Raw genomic sequence first — 26,019 nt, forward strand, 5'->3', positions numbered from 1 at the left:
TGCTCAGAAGATTCCACTTCACTTTCTGCCCCTGTGAGCATTAGATTTTTGGAAAATTTTGGGAAGCTGAATTTGTAAGTCGGAACAGGTAAATTATTTCAGTTGAACTCCAGCCATATATCTATTTATCTATATATTTTTCTATACTTTCAATCACATAGGGGTTAATTTCTCACTCCTGGGGAGACTCAAAGTGGATTGCACAAAAATAACGGCAGAAATTCAATTCCTTACATAATAAACCAAAACTCAAATCAACAACATATAACTAGGCATAAAATCAATAGGACAATTCACCATAAGACAAGAGGACATTTAAAACATGAAATATAAGAAAACACCTAATAAAAGCATTAAAATCACATGATCCAACTTGTAGTTGGTGTTTGTTTTTCTCTCTGCCCTGTTCAAAAGATTTCACTTCACTTTCCATCCCTGTGTCATTAGAATTTGGAAAATTTAGCTTGTTGTGGAAACAAGAATTGGTGATAAAGCTTCAGTGGAGACACCTTTTTCCCATGATAACTCTTTCAGGAATGAATTTCTCTTCCAAGAGGTAGATTTCTCTCACTTCCTGTTGTCTCACACCCGTTTGTAACTAGGAGTTGTTTGTAAGTCGGATGTTTGTAACTTGGGGACTGCCTGTATTTTATAAGCTTATTCTATGCATACCTGACTGTAGTGCTGTTACAGTGTTTCTCAGAGGTGAAGAATCCATGGTCCTCCAGATGTTCCAGGACTATAACTCCTATATACCTCTCATTGGTCATGCTGGCTGAACCGATGGGAAGATTAGTCCAGCAGAATCTGGAGTGCTGCAGGTTTCCTGTGTAACCAGGGAGTGTGTTATTTAGCATTTTAGGTGAGCCAATTCATCAATGGTGACAGACAGGCTTGACACCTCAGAGGATAATCCTTCTCCTTGACCCACTATTTTGGGAACTTATTCCTGTAATTTCTTGGGTCCCTAAGGAGCTTTGTGAGCTCTTACATACATTCCAATTATCTTTAGCATAATTGTTGTGTCTTTCTCTTGTTGCTATATCTAAAGAACCTCTTCCCATTGGCAGGTCCATGTGTGCCCTTGCGCTCCCCCATTTCCATGCCATTTTCACATTACTCTTGATTCAATGAAAAAATAATCTCCCTGGTCCTTGACCACTTGTTTTTCTTTCTAAATTTCCCTGAACCTCTTTTGGGGACACATTTCAGATTCCCTCCTTGAGAGCATCCAAAGTCTTTGTTGAAGTAAGCCAGCCAGGGTAGTGGTTATAAAAAAATCTCTGATACTGGGAGCTGACAGAAAATCTTCTGGAAGAAACAAAACATGTAGATCTCCAAAATGAAACAGGAAAGAACAGGAACAAAATCTGGGATCTTTTTATATCAGTTTGGATGCTCCTAATCCTGACAGTGTGGTCCCTCCATCCTGTACCCCATCAAGTTATCAATACAAAAAACAACTTGATCTTTTGAAGTCAAGCTTGCTCTTTCCCCCCTTTTTTGAGACTTTAACCCTGAAAAGACTCCTGTTAGAAACCTTGATAGCCCACTCAAGGTATATACACTGCTGGACTAGATGGACTGATGTTCTTTCTTGGAATATGGTGGCATCCTTCTGATAGATACTTCCCCAATTTGTCTGTTGAGGATCCTGAGCATAATTTAGAAGATTCTGTGACATATTTCAGGGGGGAATGCAGATTGATGGGCCAGTTGAGTGTTGCCTTATATATCTGGGAGTCTGCTCTAAAATACCCCCCCCCCAATAGTTCCAAACTACAAGCAAGCTAAGCCAATCCACATGTGATATAAATTTTTATGCCATCACCACTCTTTTAATTGAGAAATGCTTGGCAAATTTAGTAGAACCCCAAATGCTTTGGAAGCCGTAGACCTATGCCACAGATAGAGCCTAAAATGAAACTCATGGCACCTTTAGAGCATGAAGTGTACTTGAGGCACATGTTTCAGGACAATGTGGAAATGACTGAACTTCACAACTGGATCTGTTAACTGCTGTGTGACTTGGAGTGATGGTTTTTTGGGTTATGTCTTTTGGAGCCAGTAGTGGTATTTTTTATGTCCTGTTCAATCTGGTGATTTGTAATTCTGTCATTCTGCTAGAATAAAATAAACATACATTGTGTTTTACAATTTCTGATCAGTTTTTATGGGCTTGAACTGTATTCTGACATTTTGTTCTGGTATGGGGATTGCTAACAGGTTGCCAAGGGGTTACGATCTGGCTTTCTTACTATTTTGCATTTATATTGCTTGTGGGTGCTTGCTTTACAGTCTCAGAGAAGCATTGCAGTATGTAAAAATAGGAAGTAATTGTATGGACACCCAACATTTATAAATAATGGTGAGTGTAATGTATGAATCCTTCATTGAATATCTACTTCATCTCATCTTTTTGGCAAACCATACCTTGTTGTGTCATTTGAATCCAGCAAACTAGATCTAATCTTAAGTACAATTGGAACAAGTCAATTTTAAACCATGGCATGTTAAGCTTTCTTCTTGAAAATTACAGTTAAGAGGAAACTAATGCTAATGTTTTGGATAAAAGGCTAAACAGTGGCTAATGAAAATTGGGTATGAAAACTCCTTGTGGCCTTGCTAGAGAAGAAAAGGGACGGTTTACATAAACCCAAGACTCACCTAAAATCATATTGGTTACTTCTAAGCAGTTTTTAATATAACATCTGAACACAGACCATGCTTGATTCAAAGCAGTGTTGGGCTGTATCCACACTGCAGAAATATAGCAGTTTGACACTATATTAACTTCCATGACTCAGTGCTATGAAATTCTGGAATGTTTTGTTTTGTGAGATATTTACCTTTCTCTGACAGAGAGCCATGGCAGGTAAAGTTGTGTCAAAGTACTGTAATTCTGCAGTGTGGATGGTCCCTTGATCTCAGCACTCCATGATCCTTACAACTTCCTAAAAAATAATCACTCAGAAACCTTTTGACAGACTTTCCTCAGTGAATTCTGAAAATCATATTATCTCCCTGTCACAGTTCTAAAGCAGCACATGCTGTTCTTTGAGTCTTTTTGAAAAGTGTGGTTTAACTTTTCGTTCATTACAATTTTTTGTTAATTACTAGTATGGTGAACCATTAGTTGCTGTTAAGGAAACATCTTTTATTCACCACCTGCCAGGTTCTGTGCAGGAATCCATAGGACATTGGGTCTCCTGCACGGCAGAGGGTTGGACTAGGTGGGCCCTTGTGGTCTCTTCCAACACTATGATTCTACCATCCTTTTCTTGGCATTCTTGAGGTAACTATAAGTAAATGGAAGTGACTTGTTTCAGCTGGTAAACTGGCTGGGATTTCTGGGAGTTGTAGGCCACAGAAGTTGAGAGAGCTTTTCAAAGAGCTTTATGGTCCATGAAAATAAAGACTGTTATTAGAAAAGAAAAAAGAAAAAGCTGTGGTAAAGATTTGAGTTCAATGATGGCCCAAAGTGACAACTTTGGGCCATTGTTCGGAATAATACTGTTTTATTTTGTTGATATGAATATGGAAAATTGGCTGTTGAAGTATCCCTTCTAAATTTTTGGCTTCTGGAGAGTGAATTCCTGGCATTTATTAACTTCTGTTTTGGTTTGAATGCCTTGAGATCTTTTTTATCTGCCAAATATTTTTCTTTTATCTTATGTCTATCATTTTCATGCTGAAGGGAAAGCTTCAGAGTTCTTTATTTTGTTTCTGATTGCCACTAAATAAATGATAGGCTATTCTTAAGATCAGCCCAACACTCTCTAATGGGATGGTATCTTGTTCCAGGAGTTTTGTGGCAAAAACATTATTCTGTTTTTGCGTTTGTAGAATGAGGTGCTCTTCTCAGAGATAGTGACAGATCAGGGGTAGGAAGTGAATTCTGTGTCATCGAACACTTGACCTATTGTTTATTACGTTATTTAATATTTCTGACCTATGTGTTTTAAATTAGTTTCATTGTTTTTCGATCAGCCCAAACTATGCTGACTGATACCAAGATGACATTTTCTTCAGCTACCCCCAGACTGTGGAATGACCTGCTAGAAGAACTTTGCCAATTTGAGACACTGTCTGAGTTTAAACCAGCAGTCAAGACCAGTCTCTTCCAGCAGGCCTATCCAGATTGTTTTAGAATTATGGTTCTTAAAGTATTTATTGATAAATTTTAATATGCAATAGCTTTTATATGCCCTTTTAACTCATATTATGTGTTGCGTTATTATTTGTTATTTACTCCTTTGACTCATGGGGAGAGAAAGGTTATAAATTACTACTAACAATAATCATAATAAATTATTTTCATATAATCATAGAGTCATAGAGCTGGAAGAGACCTCGTGGGCCATCCAGTCCAACCCCATTCTGCCAAGAAGCAGGAAAATCGCATTCAAAGCACCCCTGACGGATGGCCATCCATCCTCTGTTCAAAAGCCTCCAAAGAAGGAGCCTCCACCACACTCCGGAGAGAGTTCCAGTGCTGAACGCTCTCATAGTTAGGAAATTCTTCCTAATGTTCAGGTGGAATCTCTTTTCCTGTAGTTTGAAGCCATTGTTTCGCATCTCCAGGGCAGCAGAAAACAAACGTTCTCCCTCCTCAGTTCTTGTGGGTTTTTTCGGGCTATATGGCCATGTTCTAGAGGCATTTCTCCTGACGTTTCGCCTGCATCTATGGCAAGCTTCCTCAGAGGGTGAGGTCTGTTGGAGCTGGGAAAAAAGGGGTTTATATATCTGTGGAATGACCAGGGTGAGACAAAAGGCTTTTGTAAGTTGGGCTAGGTGTGAATCCTTTCAACTGACCACCTTGATTAGCATACAATGGGCTGACTGTGCCTGGAGCAAACTCTTCTTGAAAGGTGATTAGATGTCCCTGCCTGTTTTTCTCTCTGCTGTTTTAATTTTAGAATTTTTTAATACTGGTAGCCAGACTTTGTTCATTTTCATGGTTTCTTCCTTTCTGTTGAAATTGTTTGTGGATTTCAATGGCTTCTCTGTGCAGTCTGACATGGTGGTTGTGAGAGTGGTCCAGCATTTTTGTGTTCTCAAATAAAATGCTGTGTCCAGGTTGGTTCATCAGGTGCTCTGCTATGGCTGATTTCTCTGGTTGGAGTAGTCTGCAGTGCCTTTCATGTTCCTGGATTCTTGTTTGGGCGCTGCGTTTGGTGGTCCCTATGTAGACTTGTCCACAGCTGCATGGTATGCGGTAGACTCCTGCAGAGGTGAGAGAATCCCTCTTGTCCTTTGCTGAACGTAGCATTTGTTGGATTTTCTTGGTGGGTTTGTAGATTGTTTGTATGTTGTGTTTCCTCATCAGCTTCCCTATGCGATCAGTGGTTCCCTTGATGTATGGCAGGAACACTTTTCCTCTGGGTGGATCTTCATCTTTACTCTTGTGGCTTGTTCTTGGTCTTGCAGCTCTTCTGATGTCTGAGGTGGAGTATCCATTGGCCTGTAGAGGTGGTTCAGTTCATCTTGGAGGAGGTGGGGTTCACAGATTCTTTTTGCACGGTCTGCCAAGGCTTTGATGGTGCTTCTTTTTTGACTTGGGTGATGGTTGGAGTTTTTATGTAGATATCTATCTGTGTGTGTGGGTTTTCTGTAAACGGTGTGACCCAATTGTTGATCTGGTTTGCGGATGACTAGGATATCTAGAAAAGGCAGTCTTCCTTCCTTTTCTTTTTCCATAGTGAACTGGATGTTAGGGTGGATGCTGTTAAGATGTTCCAGGAACCTGTTGAGTTCTTCTTCTCCATGGCTCCAAATGGTGAAAGTGTCATCCACATATCTGAACCATATAGTGGGCTTTTTGGTTGCTGTTTCAAGAGCTTGTTTTTCAAATTGTTCCATGTAGAAGTTAGCTATGACTGGGCTGAGAGGGCTCCCCATAGCTACTCCATCTTTCTGTTCGTAGAATTCATTGTCCCACTGAAAATAGCTGGTGGTGAGGCAATGGTGAAACAGCGCCGTGATGTCTTCTGGGAACCTCTGGTTGATGAGTGCCATGGTGTCTGCAACTGGGACCATGGTAAATAGAGACCCCACATCGAAGCTGATCAGTTTGTCATTTGTATTTAGCTTGAGATTGCTGATTGTTCTCCCTCCTCCTTATGACCATAATATCTCCTCTCATCCTTCTCTTCTGCAGGTTAAACATGCCCGACTCTCAAAGCCACTCCTCATGGGGCTTGTTCTCCAGATCCTTCTCCAAGACCCTTGATCATTTTAACTGCCCTCCTCTGGATATATTTCAGCTTGTCAACATCTTTCTTCAATTGGACTCTATAAAAGAAGTTAATAATATCATAAAGAAATTTGAAAACTTATCAGGGTTGGCCATTAACATTCAAAAATCAGAAATTCTACATTAAAAAAAGTACAGGCCACCTCGGGGATAAAATCAGGTGAAAAGAAGTTAAAATATTTAGGGGTGTGTCTTCCCATTTTTTTTAAAAAAAAATATGTTGTTGTTTTTCATTTGTTCAGTCGTTTCCGACTCTTCGTGACTTCATGGACCAGCCCACGCCAGAGCTCCCTGTCGGTTGTCATCACCCCCAGCTCCTTCAAGGTCAATCTAGTCACGTTAAGGATACCATCCATCCATCTTGCCCTTGGTCGGCCACTCTTCCTTTTTCCTTCTATTTTCCCCAGCATAATTGTCTTCTCTAAGCTTTCCTTTCTTCTCATGATGTGGCCAAAGTATTTCATCTTGGCCTTTACTATTCTTCCCTCCAATGAGCAGTCAGGCTTTATTTCTTGAAGTATGGACTGGTTGGATCTTCTCGCTGTCCAAGGCACTCTCAGCACTTTCCTCCAGTTTTTAATAGTTCAAAAGCATCTATCTTTCTTTGCTCAGCCTTCCTTATGGGCCAGCTCTCACATCCGTAGGTGACTATGGGGAATATTTATTTATTTATTTCGCTTACTTATACCCCGCCCTTCTCAACCCCCGAGGGGGGACTCAGGGCGGCTTACAAAAGGCACATCTCGGTGTCTACACAAATACAATAACATATAAAACCAGCAATTAAATGGTCAACAATTAAAACACTTAAAAACAATATATCACACAATCAATAGCCAATCTCAGACACAGCGTTCACCAACTCAGAGTTCATATTTCGTTCCACCATTGTCCAATTCCTATCCATCGTCACAGTCCCTTATTCATCTGCCAGAGTGCCCAAACGCCTGGTCCCACATCCACGTCTTTAATTTCTTTCTGAATGTAAGGAGGGATGTTGCTGATCTGATCTCCCCGGGGAGTGAATTCCATAGGTGAGGGGCCACCACTGAGAAGGCCCTGCTCCTCGTCCCCGCCAATCTCACTTGTGACAGAGGCGGGGTCGAGAGCAGGGCCTCCCCAGAAGATCTCAGACTCCGAGATGGGACGTAAAGGGAGATGCGTTCGGACAGATACGCTGGGCCGGAATCGTATAGGGTTTTGTAGGTCAAAACCAGCACTTTGAATTGTGCTCGGAACTGGATCGGCAGCCAGTGGAGCTGACATAACAGGGGGGTGGTATGCTCCCTGTATGACGCTCCAGTGAGCAATCTGGCTGCCTCCCGCTGGACTAATTGAAGTTTCCGAGCAGTCTTCAAAGGCAACCCCACGTAGAGTGCGTTGCAGTAATCTATCCGGGATGTAACAAGAGCGTGGACCACCGTGGCCAGATCCGACTTCCCAAGATACGGGCGCAGCTGGCGCACAATTGCTTTAACTATGTGGATCTTTGTTGCCAGTGTGATGTCTCTACTCTTCACTATTTTATCAAGATTGGTCATTGCTCTCCTCCCAAGAAGTAAGCGTCTCCTCATTTCCTGGCTGCAGTCTGCGTCTGCAGTAATCTTTACACCTAGAAATACAAAGTCTGCCACTGCCTCCATGGTTTCTCCCTCTATTTCCCAGTTGTCAATCATTCTTGTTGCCACAATCTTGGTTTTTTTTTTATGTTTAACTGCAAACCAGCTTTTGCGCTTTCTTCTCTCACCTTGATTAGAAGGCTCCTCAGCTCCTCCTCGCTTTCGGCCATCAAAGTGTTGTCATCTGAATATCTAAGGTTAATGTTTCTTCCAGCAATTTTCACCCCAGCCTTGCATTCCTCAAGCCCCGCACATCGCATGATGTGTTCTGCATACAAGTTGAATAGGTTGGGGAAGAGTATACAACCCTGCCGTACACCTTTCCCAATCTTGAACCAGTCTGTTGTTCCATGGTCAGTTCTTACTGATGCTACTTCGTCTTTATACAGATTCCTCAGGAGAGAGACAAGGTGATTTGGTATGCCCATACCACCAAGAACTTGCCACAATTTATTATGATCCACACAGTCAAAGACTTTAGAATAGTCAATAAAATAGAAATAGACATTTTTCTGAAACTCCCTGCCTTTCTCCAGTATCCAGCAAATATTGGTAATTTGGTCTCCTGTTCCTCTGCCTTTTCTAAACCCAGTTTGTACATCTGGCTGGAGTCTTCCTTGCAGGATCTTGAGCATTATCTTACTGGAATGTGAAATAAGGGCTACTGTACGGAAGTTTGAGCAGTCTTTCGCATTTCCCTTTTTTGGTATGGGGATATAAGATTATTTTTCCCAGTCTGATGGCCATTCTTCTCCCACTGCCTCCCCGCTCCGGTTTTGGCTCCCTCGGCAGCCTTGAAACCAGAGGCGGAGCTAGCAGTAGACCAGGGACAGCACAGCACGCAAACATCCCCAGCTGGCCTGGTAACGCGGCAGGAGTCACAACCAGAGCCGGGGGCGGGGACGGGAGGGGCGGGGCCCTCCGGGGGGGGGGTCTCAGCAGCCAGAGGTGAGCTCTCCCGCCCCCGCCCCCACCTCTGGCTGTGACCAATTGGTCCAGAATAGAGCATGGGGAGCAGGACTTCCCTTGATCTAGACACTAGACTCCTATTGATGCAGGCCAACATCCCATTGGCTTTTTTTTTTTTTTTTGCTGCTGTATCACATTGCTGGCTCATGTTTAACTTCTTGTCCACAAGGACCTCAAGATCTTTTTCACCTGTACTGCTCTCGAGCCACACGTCCCCCATCCTGTATCTTTGAATTTATTTTTGACAGAAGTCAAACTTGAAAGCTCTTATTTACCCAGGGCCCCCCTTCTTCTTTTCTGATCTCTTTTCCCCTTCTAACAATTAAACATCACCTGGCTATGTTCTTGAGAAACTCTAAAACAATTCAAGCTGTCACGGTGATTTAAGGATGAAGACATGTCAAGATGTGACCCAGTAAACATGTGCCATGCCAAATGCTACATTTCTGAAGGATTAGGGTCCAATATGCCCCTCTCTTCTGATAGGAGGTCCTGATTTATAAAGACTGCATATAGATAAAATTTTTACAAATGCTTTGCCTTCACCTCAGTACTCATAGTACAAAGCCTGACTTCTATTTGCATGCAAGCTTCTGTGCCAACATAAATGTAATCTGAACCATTTAAAGCCTGCTTTCATACTTGCCAGCATGATGTAAAGGACCCAGAGTGTAAATGAAATTCAAGGGAGAAAGAGCAACTATAATGTCCAATGTAAGGTACAGTGTCCCTCTCATAGGAACCTGCATGTCATAAACATTTGAATTAAAATTACCATATTGAATTCAAATCTGATTTTAAAAAAAAATTATTTGGTGTGCATTGGAAGAGGGGTGGTCTTATACGGCGAGTATATCCCAAACTCTATATTTTAACTGTAAAAGTTGGGGGTCGTCTTATACTCCCAGTCATCTTATATGCCGGAATATACGGTATATCTTGCTGGTCTCTGTGTTTTCCCTGATCTCTTTAGTTTTATTCTAAATTGAGCAATAAGAAGTTTGTGATCTGAACTACAGCCTGCGTCCTGCTTCATTTTGTTGTCCAAGACCATGCTTGCCAGTTGTCATTTGACTTCCCATCTTGGCATCCCAGTCTCCTGTAATGAAGGTAATGTCTTTTTTTTTTTTTGGTGTATCATCCAATAGGTGCTGCAGATCCTCATAGAACTGATCTACTTCTTCTTCAGCAGCTGTGGTTGGGGCGTATATTTGGATCACTGTAATGTTAAAAGGCTTTCCTTGCACTCGAATTGAGATCATTCTGTCATTTTTTGGGTTGTATCCAAGCACAGCTTTAGTGACTTCCTTATTCATTATGAAGGGTATTCCATTTCTTCGGTGTTCCTTTTGTAGTAGTAGATCTGGTAGTCATCTGATGTGAAGTGGCCCATTCCAGTCCATTTCAGTTCGCTGACCCCCAGAATGTCTATCTTTAGTCTTGACATCTCACCAATAACAACATCCAGTTTGCCCTGGCTCATAGATCTTACATTCCAGGTTCCTATGGTGTGCTGATCTTTCGAGCATCGGATTCGTCGTTCACCTCCAGCACCATCGGCCGCTAGCCTTCCTTTCGGCTTTGAGCTCGCTGCGCCATCACATCTGGGGCTAGTTGAACTTATCCTCTGCTCCTCCCCAGTAGCATTTAGGCCATCTTCCAACCTGGGAGTCCCATTTTCCAATGACATACCAACATGTCTCTGGTTGTACTGGTCCATTTAGTTTTCTTGGCAAGAATACTGGGGTGGTTTGCCATTGCCTTCCCCCCAGGGATCACATGTTCCCCAGGGATCACGCTATAAAAATATAGTGATCCCCAGGGATCACGCTATAAAAAAATATAACTCAATCAAATTATAACCATTTATGGAAAAAAGTAAACAATCAAATTTGCAATTAGAATAACTGGAATTGGGATATATCAAGCAAAATTAAGATAATCAAAATGATGATTTCCCCCAATTTTTATTCCTGTTCCAAGTCCTACCATATAGTATCCTCAACAAAATAATCAAGAAATGGGACAACTCAATAAAAACTTGGATTGCAGGAGCAAATGAAAAGAATTGCCAATTCAATATTTTCCTCCCCAGAAGGAAATGGGGAGTATGAAGGAAATTGGAGGGCACCCAATCTACAGGATTATTTTGAGGCCTGCCAATTAACAAGATTGTTAGAATTAGACTTCTGTGATTCAAGAAGATGGGCCAGAATTGAAAAAAAATAAACAAATGGGATTATTGCCTGTGCTTAAAAGAATGGGTGGGCAATAAAACTCTAAAAGAGATTAAAGGGGGCTTAGTGATCTTGTCTATGGAGTGTTGGAAAAAATGACAAGATAAATTTCCAATAAATAAAGTAGATATGCTCCCAACAGGGTTTCTAGACAATAAAAAGAAACAGATATTTGGCAAAGTGACAACAAATTTTAAACAAAATGGAATGAAATTGATAAGAGACTTCATAAACCCAAATGGGACATCAAGGATTGGAAGACGACAAAGGATAATTGTGGTCAAAGTAACTGGCTTTTATGGAACGGTTTGAAACAAAGGGTTATAAATTGGAGGAAAAAGAAACAGATTTTGACCAAATTTCAAAGTGGAAATTAGAAAAAGAGAAAGGCCTGATGGGTTTCATTTACAAAAAAATTAGTTGGAAAAAAATATAAATTGAAACAAACATTAGTCGAGGTATGGAAAGAGGACCTGAATAGCAATGCGTCAGACACTGAACACTGGATCAATTCATTTTAAAATATAAAGTATATAAGGACTAGAGAAACGCAAAGGAAAATACTGACCAAATGGTATAGAACTCCGATTAAATTAGTTCACATAACTAAATCAATCAGAAAATTGTGTTGATACAGATATGGAGAAATTGGCTCCTATATGCATATGCGGTGGGAATCTGACAAAGTACAAACATTTTATAACAAGGTAAAGAAGGAAATGGAAGAATTAATAGGGCATAAACTGGTGCTGAATAAAAACGAATTCTTCACCCAGAAACTAGACAAGAACAAAAACATTAAGGATTGGGCAGAAATTATAAAATACATGACAGTCGCTGCCCAAGCAGTTGTGGCCTTGGGCAGGAACGAGCATAGAAAGTGGGAAATTCAAATATCTAGCAGACTTACATTCTTGAAAGGAGAACCAAATACATGCCAGGCCAAATCAAGAAGAAATGGGTAAGATTGATAAAGTCAAAGGAAAATGAAAATATAAAGAATTGAACCATACTTTCTCCAAGCTTGAGAAATTAAAATAATATTTGAATCAAGGAAAGTACTTTTCCCAGAGGGGGGTGGGAGGGGAGTAATATTGATAGACACAGGTGGAGATAAATGTGGAATTGGCAATGTTAAGAATATTAAGAGAACAACATTCTGTATGTATTTTGAAATGGTGACTGATTTTGATATTATTCTACCTGTGTTTACAATAAAAAAACATTAATAAATTTTAAAATTTGCTTTTATTGCTGTTTGCTGCCTTCTGTTCCGTTTTTTTGTGACAGTAATAAAAAGTGTAATTATAATCCATTAATAAATGATATTAGTAGGAATATGTGTGTGCCCTTAAGTCATCTGTCAATTTATAGCCATACCCTTGAATTCCATAGCGCTTTCTTAGGCAAGGTATATTCTGAGGTGTTTTGTCAATTCGTTCCTCTGAAACAGAGCCCAGAGCACATGGTATTCATTGGCTGCCTTCCATCCAGGTACTAACTAGGGCTAATTCTGCTTAGCTTCAAAGATCAGACAGGATCTGACCTCAAAAGTAGAGCAAGGGGTTGGCAGCATCTGGTGCTTTCAGTGCCTTTAGTAGTACTAGTAATACTACCTCTAAATAGAGCAACATGAAACCTAGAAGGCTGCCTCTAGGCTCCTAATTCTAGTTAAGACAGAGAGCATATTTTTCTGTGCACCAAGCTTCCCCTTTCATAGCTGCTGGGGTGGATGCCTCTTTCTTTTCCTGCAGTCATTTGACTTCATTTCCTCCAAGGGAACTTTCCAGGCTGATGACCATACTGGTGTCCTTGGCCGATTGTCTCATTGTCAAAGTGAGGGCGGGGGGTCACCTCATATAGGAACATCAGTGTGGGAGTTTACTTACAGTTATGTATCTTTACTGCTGTTTCTCCATAGCCTGAAGAGTGGTTGAACTATTACCCTCAGCAGTGAAGCAATTGTCCTGAGCTGCAGCACAGTTGTTTAAAATAAAATAAAATTCTTCCAATTCCTTCAGAGGATGTGTGCGTGGAGGGGTAATGGGCCTTAAAGGCTGGCAGCCTGATTAGTTCTTTGCTGTAATGGTAGTGTGTAATTAGTATAAATAATGCATGGTGTACAGAAAGATCAGTGTGTATTTGTGTGTGGGATGTGAGTAGCACATGAGGCCGATCTGAACTGATGCCCAGTGTTGTTCGTGTCTGCCTTGAACAGCCAGTGATCTTGTAACACTTTTTAATTACTTCCCATTCCTCCTTGGCAGCCCAGTCTTGTTGTAAATAAGCAAAGGTCTCAAAAATCAGCTTGAAAAAAAAAAAAAGAAAACAAAAAGATATACCTTTCCTTTATACCAGCCTGTCACACAGTTCCAATTAAAAACAGAACTATTAAAGGCCACTTAAAACAGAGTGGGGAATCTCAGAATAATTGGCACAGTTTAAGAATATACATGAAAGCTTGTGCTATCGGTAGACAAATGTGAATTTTGTCTGTAACTCTCTTGCTTTTAATTGATTCATTAATGGGCAAAAATAGATACTGCAGTTTTCTGTCTCAAAAGAGGTGATATCTTGAGAGTGTTTAATTGTGATAATAAGTTATTTTCTGTAGTTCAAACTATGCACATATATGTTTGAATTTAACCCTGGCTTCTGGGAGATTTTAGTTACAGCTAGTCTAGCTATAAGTGTAGTTGTTGGGGATTTGTGAACCTAATTTTTTGAAATAACCTTGTTTAAGCAAGTTGCCTTATACCCAGTCTACCATCTGTTCTCCGGGAATAGTAATTGTTACCCACCTTAGAAAGTAGTTGTAAAGATTGCAGCATGATAATATACATTATAGATTTTAAACACCTGAGTAGTGATGGTAGTGGTGAAAACCATAATAATTATTTCTGGACCTAGTGCAAAACGCACAGTGTTTCAGTTTCTTTAAGAGCAGGTAAACAGGCACATGACACAAATCTTTTTCCACCGGTAGTGATTTTTATGTGTTTTCTAAACATGATTTACTAGTGCTTGACTGATCTAACATGATAAAATCCACGTTTTAACATTCTGTCATACTCCAACATGGCTGTGAGCGAGGCTGGGCAAATAAAAGAGTGGACTTCATGGATATAGAAACTGGCTTCATGTTTAATAGGGTGGGATTAACAGAGGCAGGGCATTGATTGGTTAAGTTTCCATATCAGCCATATCCTAATCCCAGGTGTGTTTACTGACTTCTTCCCACATAGTTGCTATTCCTTCTTTTAGAGGGAAATGGTTGGAGTGGGAGCAATATCTTTTCCCCCACTGAGAGTAGTGGCCCCACTTCTTGGGCTAGGATCCCATAGCGGGTTTTGTGCCCCCCTTCCCACAGGGTTCTTGAAATAGAAAAGTACAGCACTTGTAGTATCTCCCTCTATGATCCACCTTGGAGGCTAAGATCATCGGCGGAGGCCCTGCTCTCGGTCCCACCTCCATTACAAGGGCGACTGGTGGGGATGAAACACAGGGCCTTCTCAGTGGTGGCCCCACATCTATGGAACTCCCTCCCCAGTGAAATTAGATTGGCCCCCTCTCTCCTGACCTTCAGGAAAAACGAAAAACATGGCTTTGAGATCAAGCTTTCAGTCAGTAAGTGGGAGCAGTGCAATAAGAGACTATAAAATAACATAGTGACTACTCAGATTGGCCCTGGAATATGACCTGGATTGTGTGGTTTTAATTGATGTTTTAATGTTTATGTTTTAATTGTTCTAATCGATTCTAATTGATTTTAATACATTTATTTATTTATTTATTTATTTATATGTATATGTATATGTGGCATCAAATTGTTGCCTTTGTAAGGCCACCTTATACCCCTTCGGGTGAGAAGGGCGGGGTACAGGTGTGGTAAATAAATAAAATAAATAGTGGCTTAAATTGCCTTGGACCAGTGCATTGATTATGTACAAATTATTTATATATTTCTCATCCTTTGTTCTCCCAACCAGTTTTCTGACTAGTCCATATCTTTTTAGTATTGTGTGATGCCTAATGATTATAGGTACCATTTTCTTTTATTGCTGCCCTATCAGATGTATTAGCTGCAGCATTGCATTTTTGAATGGCTTCCCTGGTTTGCTGAGACCATGGGAGTGGGTCCCAGGACATGGACCTGCGTGTTAAAAGGAAGCCAGTGGTGGTTTGATCTTTGTTTGTATAGGGAACTCTTTGAAAACATCATGAATTCCAAAGAAGAAAGCACAGTATAAATGAAATGAAACTTGTTTCCTGGAAACAAGCGGCAAATTCTCCATGAATCTTTTTGGGACGTGAGATGAATTGTCCTTTTATTGTGTTCTTGGAACATTCTTATTGTAATGGAGAAGGGGGGATGTACGTCCTTTGGATGAATAATGGTCTCGAAAAAAGATGGTTGATTTTTAAAATAAACATCCATCGATTACAACAATGATTTTCAATATTTAGAATGTCAGATTAGAGTAAATAAATTTATTGACTTTTTCCCTAGTCACTGTGTTTCTCTGTAATCTGGAGTATTTGTGCATTTTGATTCTTACATACGGGAATCCTGCTGCTCTCAAATCAGAATTTTATTTAATGCTGGAACTCTGATTTCTGTTGTTAGGCAAAACCTGTTTCTGGTATATGTTTATTTTTTAACAAAGTGCTGTAAAAACTTTGCTGAACAGTCTTGGTATTGGGTGAGGCCTTACTGCATCAGAGAACTCCGTTTTAATTGCCTGTTTCTTTAGGCGCTGATATGCCAGAGTGTTTGCCTCCAAGTTACTCTGCCTTGAACTTTAAGAAGAAAAGAGGTAGTTGTTAAGACAGCTTAGTGTTGTTAGCTTTGGGAAAGCAAGTAAATCACACTTCTTGAGAAATGCTTGCACTTCTCCTCCTCCCGCCTTTTCTGTAGTGTGTGTGTGTGAATCATATCTATCTATCTATATCTATGGCTGGATGGCTCTTTGTCAGTAGGGTTTTGATTATGCTTTCTTGCCCTGGTGAAGGGAGTTGGACTGGATGGTCTTAAGGCAGCATTTCTCAACCTGGGGGACTCCTGGGGGGGGGTCATGAGGGGGTGTCAGAAGGGTCGCCAAAGACCACCAGAAAACACAGTATTTTCTGTTGGTTCTTAGGGTCCTGTGTGGGAAGCTTGGCCTAATTCTATCATTGGTGGGGTTCAGAATGCTCTTTGATTGTAAGGGAACTATAAATCCCAGCAAGCACAACTCTCAAATGTCAAGGTCTATTTTCCCCAAACTCCATCTGTGTTGGTGGAGTTTGGAATGCTCTTTGATTGTAGGTTAACTATAAATCCCAGCAACTACAACTCCCAAATGACAAAATCATTTTTGAGTGATGGTCACTCCTTGGTTTAGTAGGTGTCTTGTGGCCAAATTTGGTGGCAATTCGTCCAGCAGCTTTTGAGTTATGATGTCACACAAAACTAACAGAGCATTTATGTATATATAGATGAACAGAGCAGTAGTCTAAGATAGATTCCTAGACAATAAAAGGTAAGGTGCTCTACCTGGAAATAAGTAATGCTGAATTAAGTCAAATGGGCATTTAATAGATATGAACGGAGACAGTAATATTACTGGAACACTACACAAACAAAGTAAAATAAAGGTCCACTTTCCGCCCTGTCTTCTAATGTTGACAACTAATTATGTGGAATGATATCATTTTCAGTATCTAATAAAGGTGGAGTGTCCCAGAATTTTCCAGAATTCCCAAACCTGAAATGCTCAAAAGTCTGAAATTATCCACAAGGGTGGCTGAGATAGTAACACCTTTGCTTTATAATGGTTCAGTGTACACAAACTTTGTTTCATGCACAAAATTATTAAAAGTTGTATAAAATTACCTTCAGACTGTGTGTATAAGGAATATATGAAACATACATGAATTTTGTGTTTAGACTTTGGTCTTATCTCCAAGAGATCTCATTATATACATATATGCAAATAAAGAAGAAGAAAATAATCTAGTCCTAAGCATTTAGGATAACATAACAGTAATGTTCATGGAATCCATTCAGACATTTGTTAGAGCCTTTGCAATCAAGTTTTGTATATTTTGCTGATGTAATGCACAAAATGACTCCAAGTTACTGAGAAAACAGTTTTGCTTCTTATTCTCAAAGTTCAAGCTTGTCCAGTTACTTACTCTGTCTTATTCCAAACTTATTGAAACCATAGCTCCCAAGAAAATTCTTCATTTGTTATCTGTTTTCAGAACCATAAACCTCATGACATGACACAATGCACAATGAACAGTCATATAATGATGGCCACTGACTTGTACAGTTTTGTCCAAATTCATGGAACACAGGGGTAACTGTTGGCAATTGTGACAGTACATAAAATAGACAAGTTCAGATGTGATCTAACTCTGAATACATATATATTCTTGGAACAAATAATTGTGTGAAGCCATTATCATCAAATACTGCTCTTGATTCCACAAAGACATCCAACTGTTATTGTTGACCACAGAATACTGGCTGAAATAGAAATGGATCTGAGCTAGCAACGTGGCACTCTTCTATAACTTATTTTCTTTTCCAGTGAAAACATCAGTAATTAAGTCTATATGTTTATGAAAGATAGCTATTACCCATTATCCTCTTTCTCCCTCACATGCAATATGGAGCCTCGGGCAGAACATTTCAGGCAGGATAAGATCATATCAATTCACATGGAAGCCTCAAACAGGCTTAGCTGGTGCCATGGATGCACTTGTTTGTGTGTGTCCTCAAATGCTTCCTAGAATCCTTTGTGGCAGGCCGTGCTACTGTGGCACACACACATAGGGTGATTCATTAGCAGAAAGAGGATCCTTGAACCCAGAAAGATTGAGAAAAAAACTGCTGTAGAATTCTAAATGCAGTTACAAAGCAAATGCCTTGGCTTGGTTACACGTCACCCTGGGAGAAAACTTTTTACCCAATCCCTCTATGCGATTCACCCATCTCTTTTGGCTTAAGAATGTTTTGAGGCAAAACAGGATAAAACTTTATTAGTCTTCAATTTTTTTCTTCTGATGGACTTCTAGGTCTCTTTCTATGTGCTGAACTTTGCCAACGTTGTGTGCTTGATCTCAGTAATGCATTAACCTGCTGCCTTCACAAGCAAAACTGGGCAGGCTTGCAAAGTTCATATTCCTTCCCCATCTCACACTCCTCCATAATCCCTTGGGTAGTTTTTGATTTCTCTTTTTTTTTAAAAGGAAGGAAGGAAAGAAAGGGTATTCAAAACAAAACAAGTTGGTAGAAGGTGTACCAAAAGTTATGTGAGTGTACTGGAGCAAAAAGAGACTGAAAATATTTTAATCCAAGTGCTAAACACCCTGAATAAGCTGATGAAATGTAGTTGCTTCTCCATAAACCTTAATCAGGGAGCCTTTAAAAACTTGCAAATGCAGTTGATGAAGCATGTAGCAACCACTTTGGTTTTAAAGTACAATTCTTTCCGTTACTACAGTGCCCAGTTTTGCAGCCAGGCTTAGTGCATTAGGAGGAGAAGTGTTTCTCACTTTAAAGTATTTTGGTCCAGAAGGTAGAAGAGGCAACAAGGGGATTGGCTACTCTTGATCTCATCCTAACAAATGCGGAGGACCTGATTGATGCGGTTGAAGTGGTAGGATCCTTAGGGGCAAGTGACCATGTGCTCCTGCAATTTGAGGTACAAAGGAAGGCCGAAACGAAGACAAGTCAAACCCGCATTTTGGACTTTAGGAGAGCTGATTTCCAAAAAATGAAGGAAACACTGAGCAGCATTCCGTGGACACAGATACTAAAAGACAAGGGAGTTACAGATGGATGGGAGTTTCTCAAGAGTGAAATACTCAAGGCGCAGTTGCAAACCGTGCCAACAAAAAGAAAAAATAGGACAAGTGCAAAGAAGCCAGAATGGATGTCCAAAGAACTTCTAACTGTGCTGAGACACAAAAGAGACATGCACAAGAACTGGAAAAAGGGAGAAATCACCAAAGAAGAATTCAAACAAATAACCAACACCTGCAGGGAAAAAGTCCGCAAGGCTAAAGCACAAAACGAGCTCAGGCTTGCCAGGGACATTAAAAACAATAAAAAGGGATTCTTTTCTTATGTCAGTAGAAAAAGGAAAAACAAGGAGGCGATAGGGCCTCTTCAAGGAGAAGATGGGGCAATGCTGACAGGGGACAGGGAAAAAGAAGAACTACTTAATGCCTTCTTTGCCTCGGTCTTCTCACAAAAAGAAAGTCATCTCCAACCTCAGCAAGACGGAGTGGATGAGGGATTTGAGGACATCCAACTCCAAATTGGGAAACAAGTCATACGGGAATACCTGGCCGCTCTAAATGAGTTCAAGTCCCCAGGGCCAGATCAACTACACCCAAGAGTATTGAAGGAACTAGCGGAAGTCATTTCGGAACCATTGGCAACCATCTTTGAGAGTTCTTGGAGAACAGGAGAAGTTCCAGCAGATTGGAGGAGGGCCAATGTGGTCCCAATCTTCAAGAAGGGAAAAAAGGACGACCCAAACAACTACCGTCCGGTCAGCCTCACATTGATACCAGGCAAGATTCTGGAAAAGATTGTTAAGGAAGTGGTCTGCAAACACTTAGAAACAAATGCAGTCATTGCTAATAGTCAACATGGATTTATCAAAAACAAGTCATGCCAGACTAATCTGATCTCTTTTTTCGATAGAGTTACAAGCTGGGTAGATGCGGGGAATGCCGTGGATGTAGCGTACCTGGATTTCAGTAAGGCCTTCGACAAGGTCCCCCATGACCTTCTGGCAAGGAAACTAGTCCAATGGGGGCTAGGCAAAACTACGGTGAGGTGGATCTGTAATTGGTTAAATGGACGAACCCAAAGGGTGCTCACCAATGCTTCCTCTTCTTCCCGGAAAGAAGTGACGAGCGGAGTGCCGCAGGGTTCCGTCCTGGGCCCGGTCCTGTTCAACATCTTTATTCATGACTTAGATGAAGGATTAGAAGGCAGGATTATCAAGTTTGCAGACGACACCAAATTGGGAGGGATAGCCAATACTCCAGAGGACAGGAGCAGAATTCAAAACGATCTTGACAGATTAGAGAGATGGGCCAAAACTAACAAAATGAAGTTCAACAGTGACAAATGCAAGATACTCCACTTTGGCAGGAAAAACAAAATGCAAAGATACAGAATGGGGGATGCCTGGCTCAAGAGCAGTATGTGTGAAAAAGATCTTGGAGTCCTCGTGGACAACAAGTTAAACATGAGCCAACAATGTGATGTGGCGGCAAAAAAAGCCAATGGGATTTTGGCCTGCATCAATAGGAGCATAGTGTCTAGATCTAGTGAAGTAATGCTACCCCTCTATTCTGCTTTGGTTAGACCACACCTGGAATATTGTGTCCAATTCTGGGCACCACAATTCAAGAGAGATATTGACAAGCTGGAATGTGTCCAGAGGAGAGCGACTAAAATGATAAAAGGTCTGGAGAACAAGCCCTATGAGGAGCGGCTTAAGGAGCTGGGCATGTTTAGCCTGAAGAAGAGAAGGCTGAGAGGGGATATGATAGCCATGTATAAATATGTGAGAGGAAGCCACAGGGAGGAGGGAGCAAGCTTGTTTTCTGCTTCCCTAGAGACTAGGACACGGAACAATGGCTTCAAACTACAAGAGAGGAGATTCCATCTGAACATGAGGAAGAACTTCCTGACTGTGAGAGCCGTTCAGCAGTGGAACTCTCTGCCCCGGAGTGTGGTGGAGGCTCCTTTTTTGGAAGCTTTTAAACAGAGGCTGGATGGCCATCTGTCAGGGGTGATTTGAATGCAATATTCCTGCTTCTTGGCAGGGGCTTGGACTGGATGGCCCATGAGGTCTCTTCCAACTCTTTGATTCTTTGATTCTATGTTCCACTCTAGTCATACTTTTAGTCAGAACAGCAGGTTTTTCTTTGTTGATTTTAAAGCCTGACAGTTCTCTATATTCCTTTATGACAGAATCATAGAATTGGAAAAGATCACAAGGGCTAGCCAGTCCAACCCCATTCTGCTATTCAGGAAAAGGACAATCAAAACACCCCGACAGATGGCCATCTAACCTGTTTAAAAGCCACCAAAGAAGGAGGTTCCATCCCACTCTGAGGCAGCGCATTCCACCATTGAACAATTCTTCTTATGGTCAGGAAGTTCTTATGTTCAGGTTGAATCTCCTTTCCAATCATTTGAACCCATGGCTCCATTGAGTCCCAGTCTCCAGGACAGCAGAAAACCAGCCTGTTCCCTCTTCCTTATGACATCCTTACAAATATTTAAACACAGTGATCATGTCTCCTTTTAGCTTTCCAAATTCCAGTGGCCTGAATAAATGGCAAGACACATTGTCAAATGCTTTTTCCGTATCCATAAATATCAAAGCCATCTGTTTTTCATTATGGACCTCATTGTATTCCATCTCTAAAAACTAATAGAAAACCTAAAGGACAAAACAAACACCAAACTGAAAGAAAGAACAACAAAGAACAGAAAAATGTACAATTATTTCTGACTTTCCTAATGTACAATTATTCCTGACTTTCCTATACTACTTTCTATATAAAATAATTTTCCAACTAAAAGTACTATTCACATACTTCTTCATCTTAACCAAACCTATTACTATAATTGTCAAAACATGCAGTTAACATCTTCTCATTTTTCTGCAGAAAGACAACCTAGGATTGCTAGTCATTTGAAACTGTCAGAGGTGACTTTAATCAGTATTGATTATTTGTCAGTTTCAGCCAGATTAGCAATTTTCGACAGCCAGTCCTCATTAGTTGGAATTACATTCTTTTTCCCCCATTTCTGTTTATACAGTCCACTAATCCTGCTATCATGGTCATATATCATAATAGTCTCCCATGTTTGTTCTCTGTTTGGTCATTCATCACCCCCAAAAACAATTGTGGTTTCAGTTGAAAATTAACCGTCATAACCTATATCACACTGTGTGTTTGATTCCACAATTTCCTAGTCTTTCAAAAATGAAATAATGGTTTCCACATATCTACAAAAAATTAATACCTGAACAAATAATAATATTTTAAAAACTTGGATGGCTATATTGTTCTCCATCCCGAATTTGAATCTCTCAATGTTTGTTTACTTGTAGAAGTTACGCCTTTATCTATCTATAAATCTGTTTGCAATGAAACTTTATTTCCCAGTTTATAGCTGCTACTGTTCTAGCTGCTACTGTTGTTACAGATGTGTGAAATGTGTGTTTGATGAAGCAGGGCCACTGTTGATATATTTGAACTGAGTAGGTAGAAGTGACTTGTTCGTTGAATACACAAATCTGTTATCAGTCTTTTTAGACTTCTGGGAGGAGGGGGAATGATGAGCAAAATATTTTTCCTCCTTTAAGACTACATGAAGCTTGCTTTAACTCTCTTTGAACAGTAGTATTATGAGTCTGAATGCTATGGTGCTCAGTTTGGCTTGTGAAAACTTGCTTGCGACTATATCTGTCCAGGTTGACTCAGAAATATTGGTGGGGTGTGAAGTCCTCCAGACAAATCCTGAACTTTGGTATTGGCTTCTTCATTCATCTGATTTCTAAGCTCATATCTTCTGGTTCAAGTTGTTCTCTGTAATGTAAACAAGAGAATGCTATGTTAACTGAGTTGTTCCATTGACCCATTAGTAGTGCATTAGCCTGACTGCGTGTTGAGCTTCCTTTGCTTTTCTCTTGAACAAAGTGGTAAATCGAAATCGTGAGTACTAAAGTCAAAATAGTAAAGTCACAGGTGAGGTAACACAGAATCGCTTGTATTGTCCTTTATCAATCTGTGAAACACTGAAGTTTTTGAAGAGGCAGATTTGTATTTAATGTGCAGCTCCAAATTGAATACAAAATGAATAGTGGGAGAAGCCTTCCAGTCTAAGAGAGATGGGTGGACATATCCAATGCTTGCTGATAGAGAAGGCCAGTGTTTGCATATTCTGCTACTTTAATAAAACAGTTGATTTGCAGTCATAGACCTGAAGAACACATACTTCCTGTAACCTTTTGTCCACATCAATCAAAAGTTTCTACACTGTGTGCTGGGACATCATTTTTCAATACAAGCTTTTGCATTTGGCCTTTTGGTTGCACCACATGGTAAGGGATATTGCACTACACAGACTCAAGGTACGAAGATCAAACTCTATGGCTTCTGTTCTGTGCTTGAAATTTTACATTGTTCTGTTCCTGTTGTGCCAACAGTATCCATGCTGAGGTGACAAGCCTTTCTCTCAACAAACAGCATGTTGTCGTTAGCTTGCTTCACTTATTATTGGACAAGGAAAAATGTTAAGTATCAAATCCTTTACAAACTCCCTTTTGCATGGCAGGCCCATAATGCAGAAAAATACAGTGATCTTTGAAGGAAACAAGAATTGCATTTTTCACTACAATCAATAGTTCATACATTTTTATTGCACCAAGTTCTAGTTTGGCAAGCTGCTTGTGGATTGAATGTTCTGGAGCGGAGCTCACCTGTCCTAGTAAGTTTATATAAGGCTCACAGCCAATAGAGGTTGGACTGAGAACCAAACAAGCCCTGAGAAATTATTGAGGAAACGGGAAGGTTTTCTAGTGATTTCAAAGCATCTTCCAGTGTCTGACATCTCCTCGCACTTGTGTGTATTCTATTGTTTAAGCCTTTTTTAGCTGACTTACTTTAATAATTTTCAGTTAACTGTATGATTCTGGCAGGACACTCCAAGTTGCCCATTCGATAATGAGGAAATGATGGCAGTGGCAGCTGGAAACCCAGGTGTGTGCCTGTGAAAGAGGCAGGCAGTTTAGAGACTCTAGTACTGTAATCTGGGTTTTACTGAAGAGATTGTTACTGATAGCCCTGGGATTTGGCATCTATATAAGTATACAAGCCATGCTCCGTTTAAGCTGGGAGGTTCACGTCAGTTCATTTGCCTTGGGAAGGGGCAGGCAGCGTCCTGTGTTTGCTGGCCTTTATCCCGGCTATGAAATTCTTCTGCCATGTGTTCGGCAATCTTCAAACAGTGGCATTTTCTTTCCTGCAGAGGCAAAAAGTTCCAATCTGGCAAAGACTACAGGAATATAAACATTTTTGTGCTGGTTCTGGCTACAGTCTGTCTACTCCAGTATTCTCCTCAGTGGTGGGCTAATAGCCATTGGTCTTGAATTTGTCTTGTTTATTGGGAAAGGCATTTTCTGGAATTCACTTCCTATGGTAGTCATGAATGGCAGAAGTTCACTGTTTGAAGAGTTGCTCTCTTCTATCAGTTCTGAACATACTGCATACAAGCTTCTTAGGTTCTGGTATGTGTTATGACTGGAGATCTCCTCACAACATTCACTATAAACTTTTATCATTCTATTCCTCTCACCTTTCCTGTCTAGATTTAATAAACCAACTTTCCTTTGTTTAGTTCCCTTTAGTGTGTTAAACTCAGCTCAATCTGGATGAAGTAAGGTGGATTGTACATGGAAGATGCCAGGTTGAAAAGGAAAAGCACCTAAATAAAATGCCTCCACATGCTTTTAACCATTCCTGGGGGTTGGGGATGATAAGACTTGCATTGCTCTAGGCTTTCTCTTTTCTGTAGAAAAGAACTTGCTGTCTGTAGTTATGCCTTTTGAAATTGTATGAACAAAATTGTATGTCATATTCAAAGAGTGGTTATAGTGGGGGTTTAAAATATATATTACATTGTTTTGAAAGTTGGTAAAGTAGAAGTTTGGAAGGCATTTTCAAGAATGTAAAAAGTTATGATTCCTAGTTGTAATCTCAACAGAAAAATGAATGAGAGAGATGTTAAAATTGGAAAGAGAATTCAGACATCTAGATACTGACATACTAGACTAGTAGTTTTGAAATTGTATTAAGTTTCCTGAAATCCTCCAGAATCTGTGGCTGGATTGATTATTGAGGCTAAACCCATTTGCTGGAGGACACAGCTATGTATGCCATACAGTATTCTCATGGGGCCTCTAAATTAATCTGCTGTCTTGGCTGTCGTGGAGGATGCTGTCTCACTGGAAGTGACTTAGTTGCCAGAACAATTGGGTTCTGTGTATGGCATGGGCAATGGGTGCCAGTTTATCCTTTGCCTTCGGCAGAAAAAATGTTTTAGACCAGATCCAAGTGAACAGTGCTTTGTCTAGAATGGGAATGGGATGGAAATAATGTGACCCTCCAAATGTCTTTGAACGACAGCTTCAAGCATTCCTCTCACTTGACTATGTCAGCTAAGACTGTTGGAGTTACAGTCCAAAAGTGTGATTTTCAGTCCTGCATGTAGAACTTGCTGCATTTGCAAAACATCGAGTTTCCTTAGCAGATAAAAAGAGTCTGTTGATCTGGAAAAATTGAATATTGTGAAGAGGTATCCTCACTATTGGAACTACGAGTTCTCTTGTGCTCATGTGATCATTACTCCCTAAGCAGGATGGATGCATTTTCAGATCCTTTCACACACTACACAGTTATAGCGTTCTGATTCTACTTTAACTACAATTGATGTATCTTGTGGAATCTTGGAATTTGTAGCTTAGGAGGACACTGGAGAATCCTCTGTTAATCCAGGATTCAGGGTGTCCTGATCAGAACCAGCAGCAACCGTCTTCACTATCTATCATCCCTTGTTCCCTGGGCTCAGGGAGCCCAGGGACATGGGATGGCAGTCCCTTGTCATTGCCCTCCTGCTGGGTTGGATACGGCTTTTAACATTTTCTTTTAATTCTGTGTAATTTGTTAATTATTGTTCTTATGAGACGAGCTTTTATTGCTGAATGTTTTCATTTATTGGAATTGTCAAATCTTATGTGGTACTTTTACAGCATTGAATGCTTGCCTTTTATGTTGTGAACTGCCCTGAGTCCCATGGGGAGACAGGGCGGGATAGAAAGGAAGTTTTAATTACTTACTTACTTGCCCT

At 40.4% G+C, this 26,019-nt stretch overlaps 1 protein-coding gene across 13 annotated transcripts in view; it reads left to right on the forward strand.

Moving 5' to 3' along the window:
- The window catches only part of NCOR2 (nuclear receptor corepressor 2), a 343,965-nt gene that overhangs the window by 1,832 nt on the left and 316,114 nt on the right, over positions 1-26,019 (forward strand). The window lies entirely within an intron of this gene.

The sequence above is a fragment of the Anolis sagrei genome, chromosome X (genome assembly GCF_037176765.1).
Source record: "Anolis sagrei isolate rAnoSag1 chromosome X, rAnoSag1.mat, whole genome shotgun sequence".
Classification (NCBI taxonomy): Eukaryota; Metazoa; Chordata; class Lepidosauria; order Squamata; family Dactyloidae; genus Anolis; species Anolis sagrei.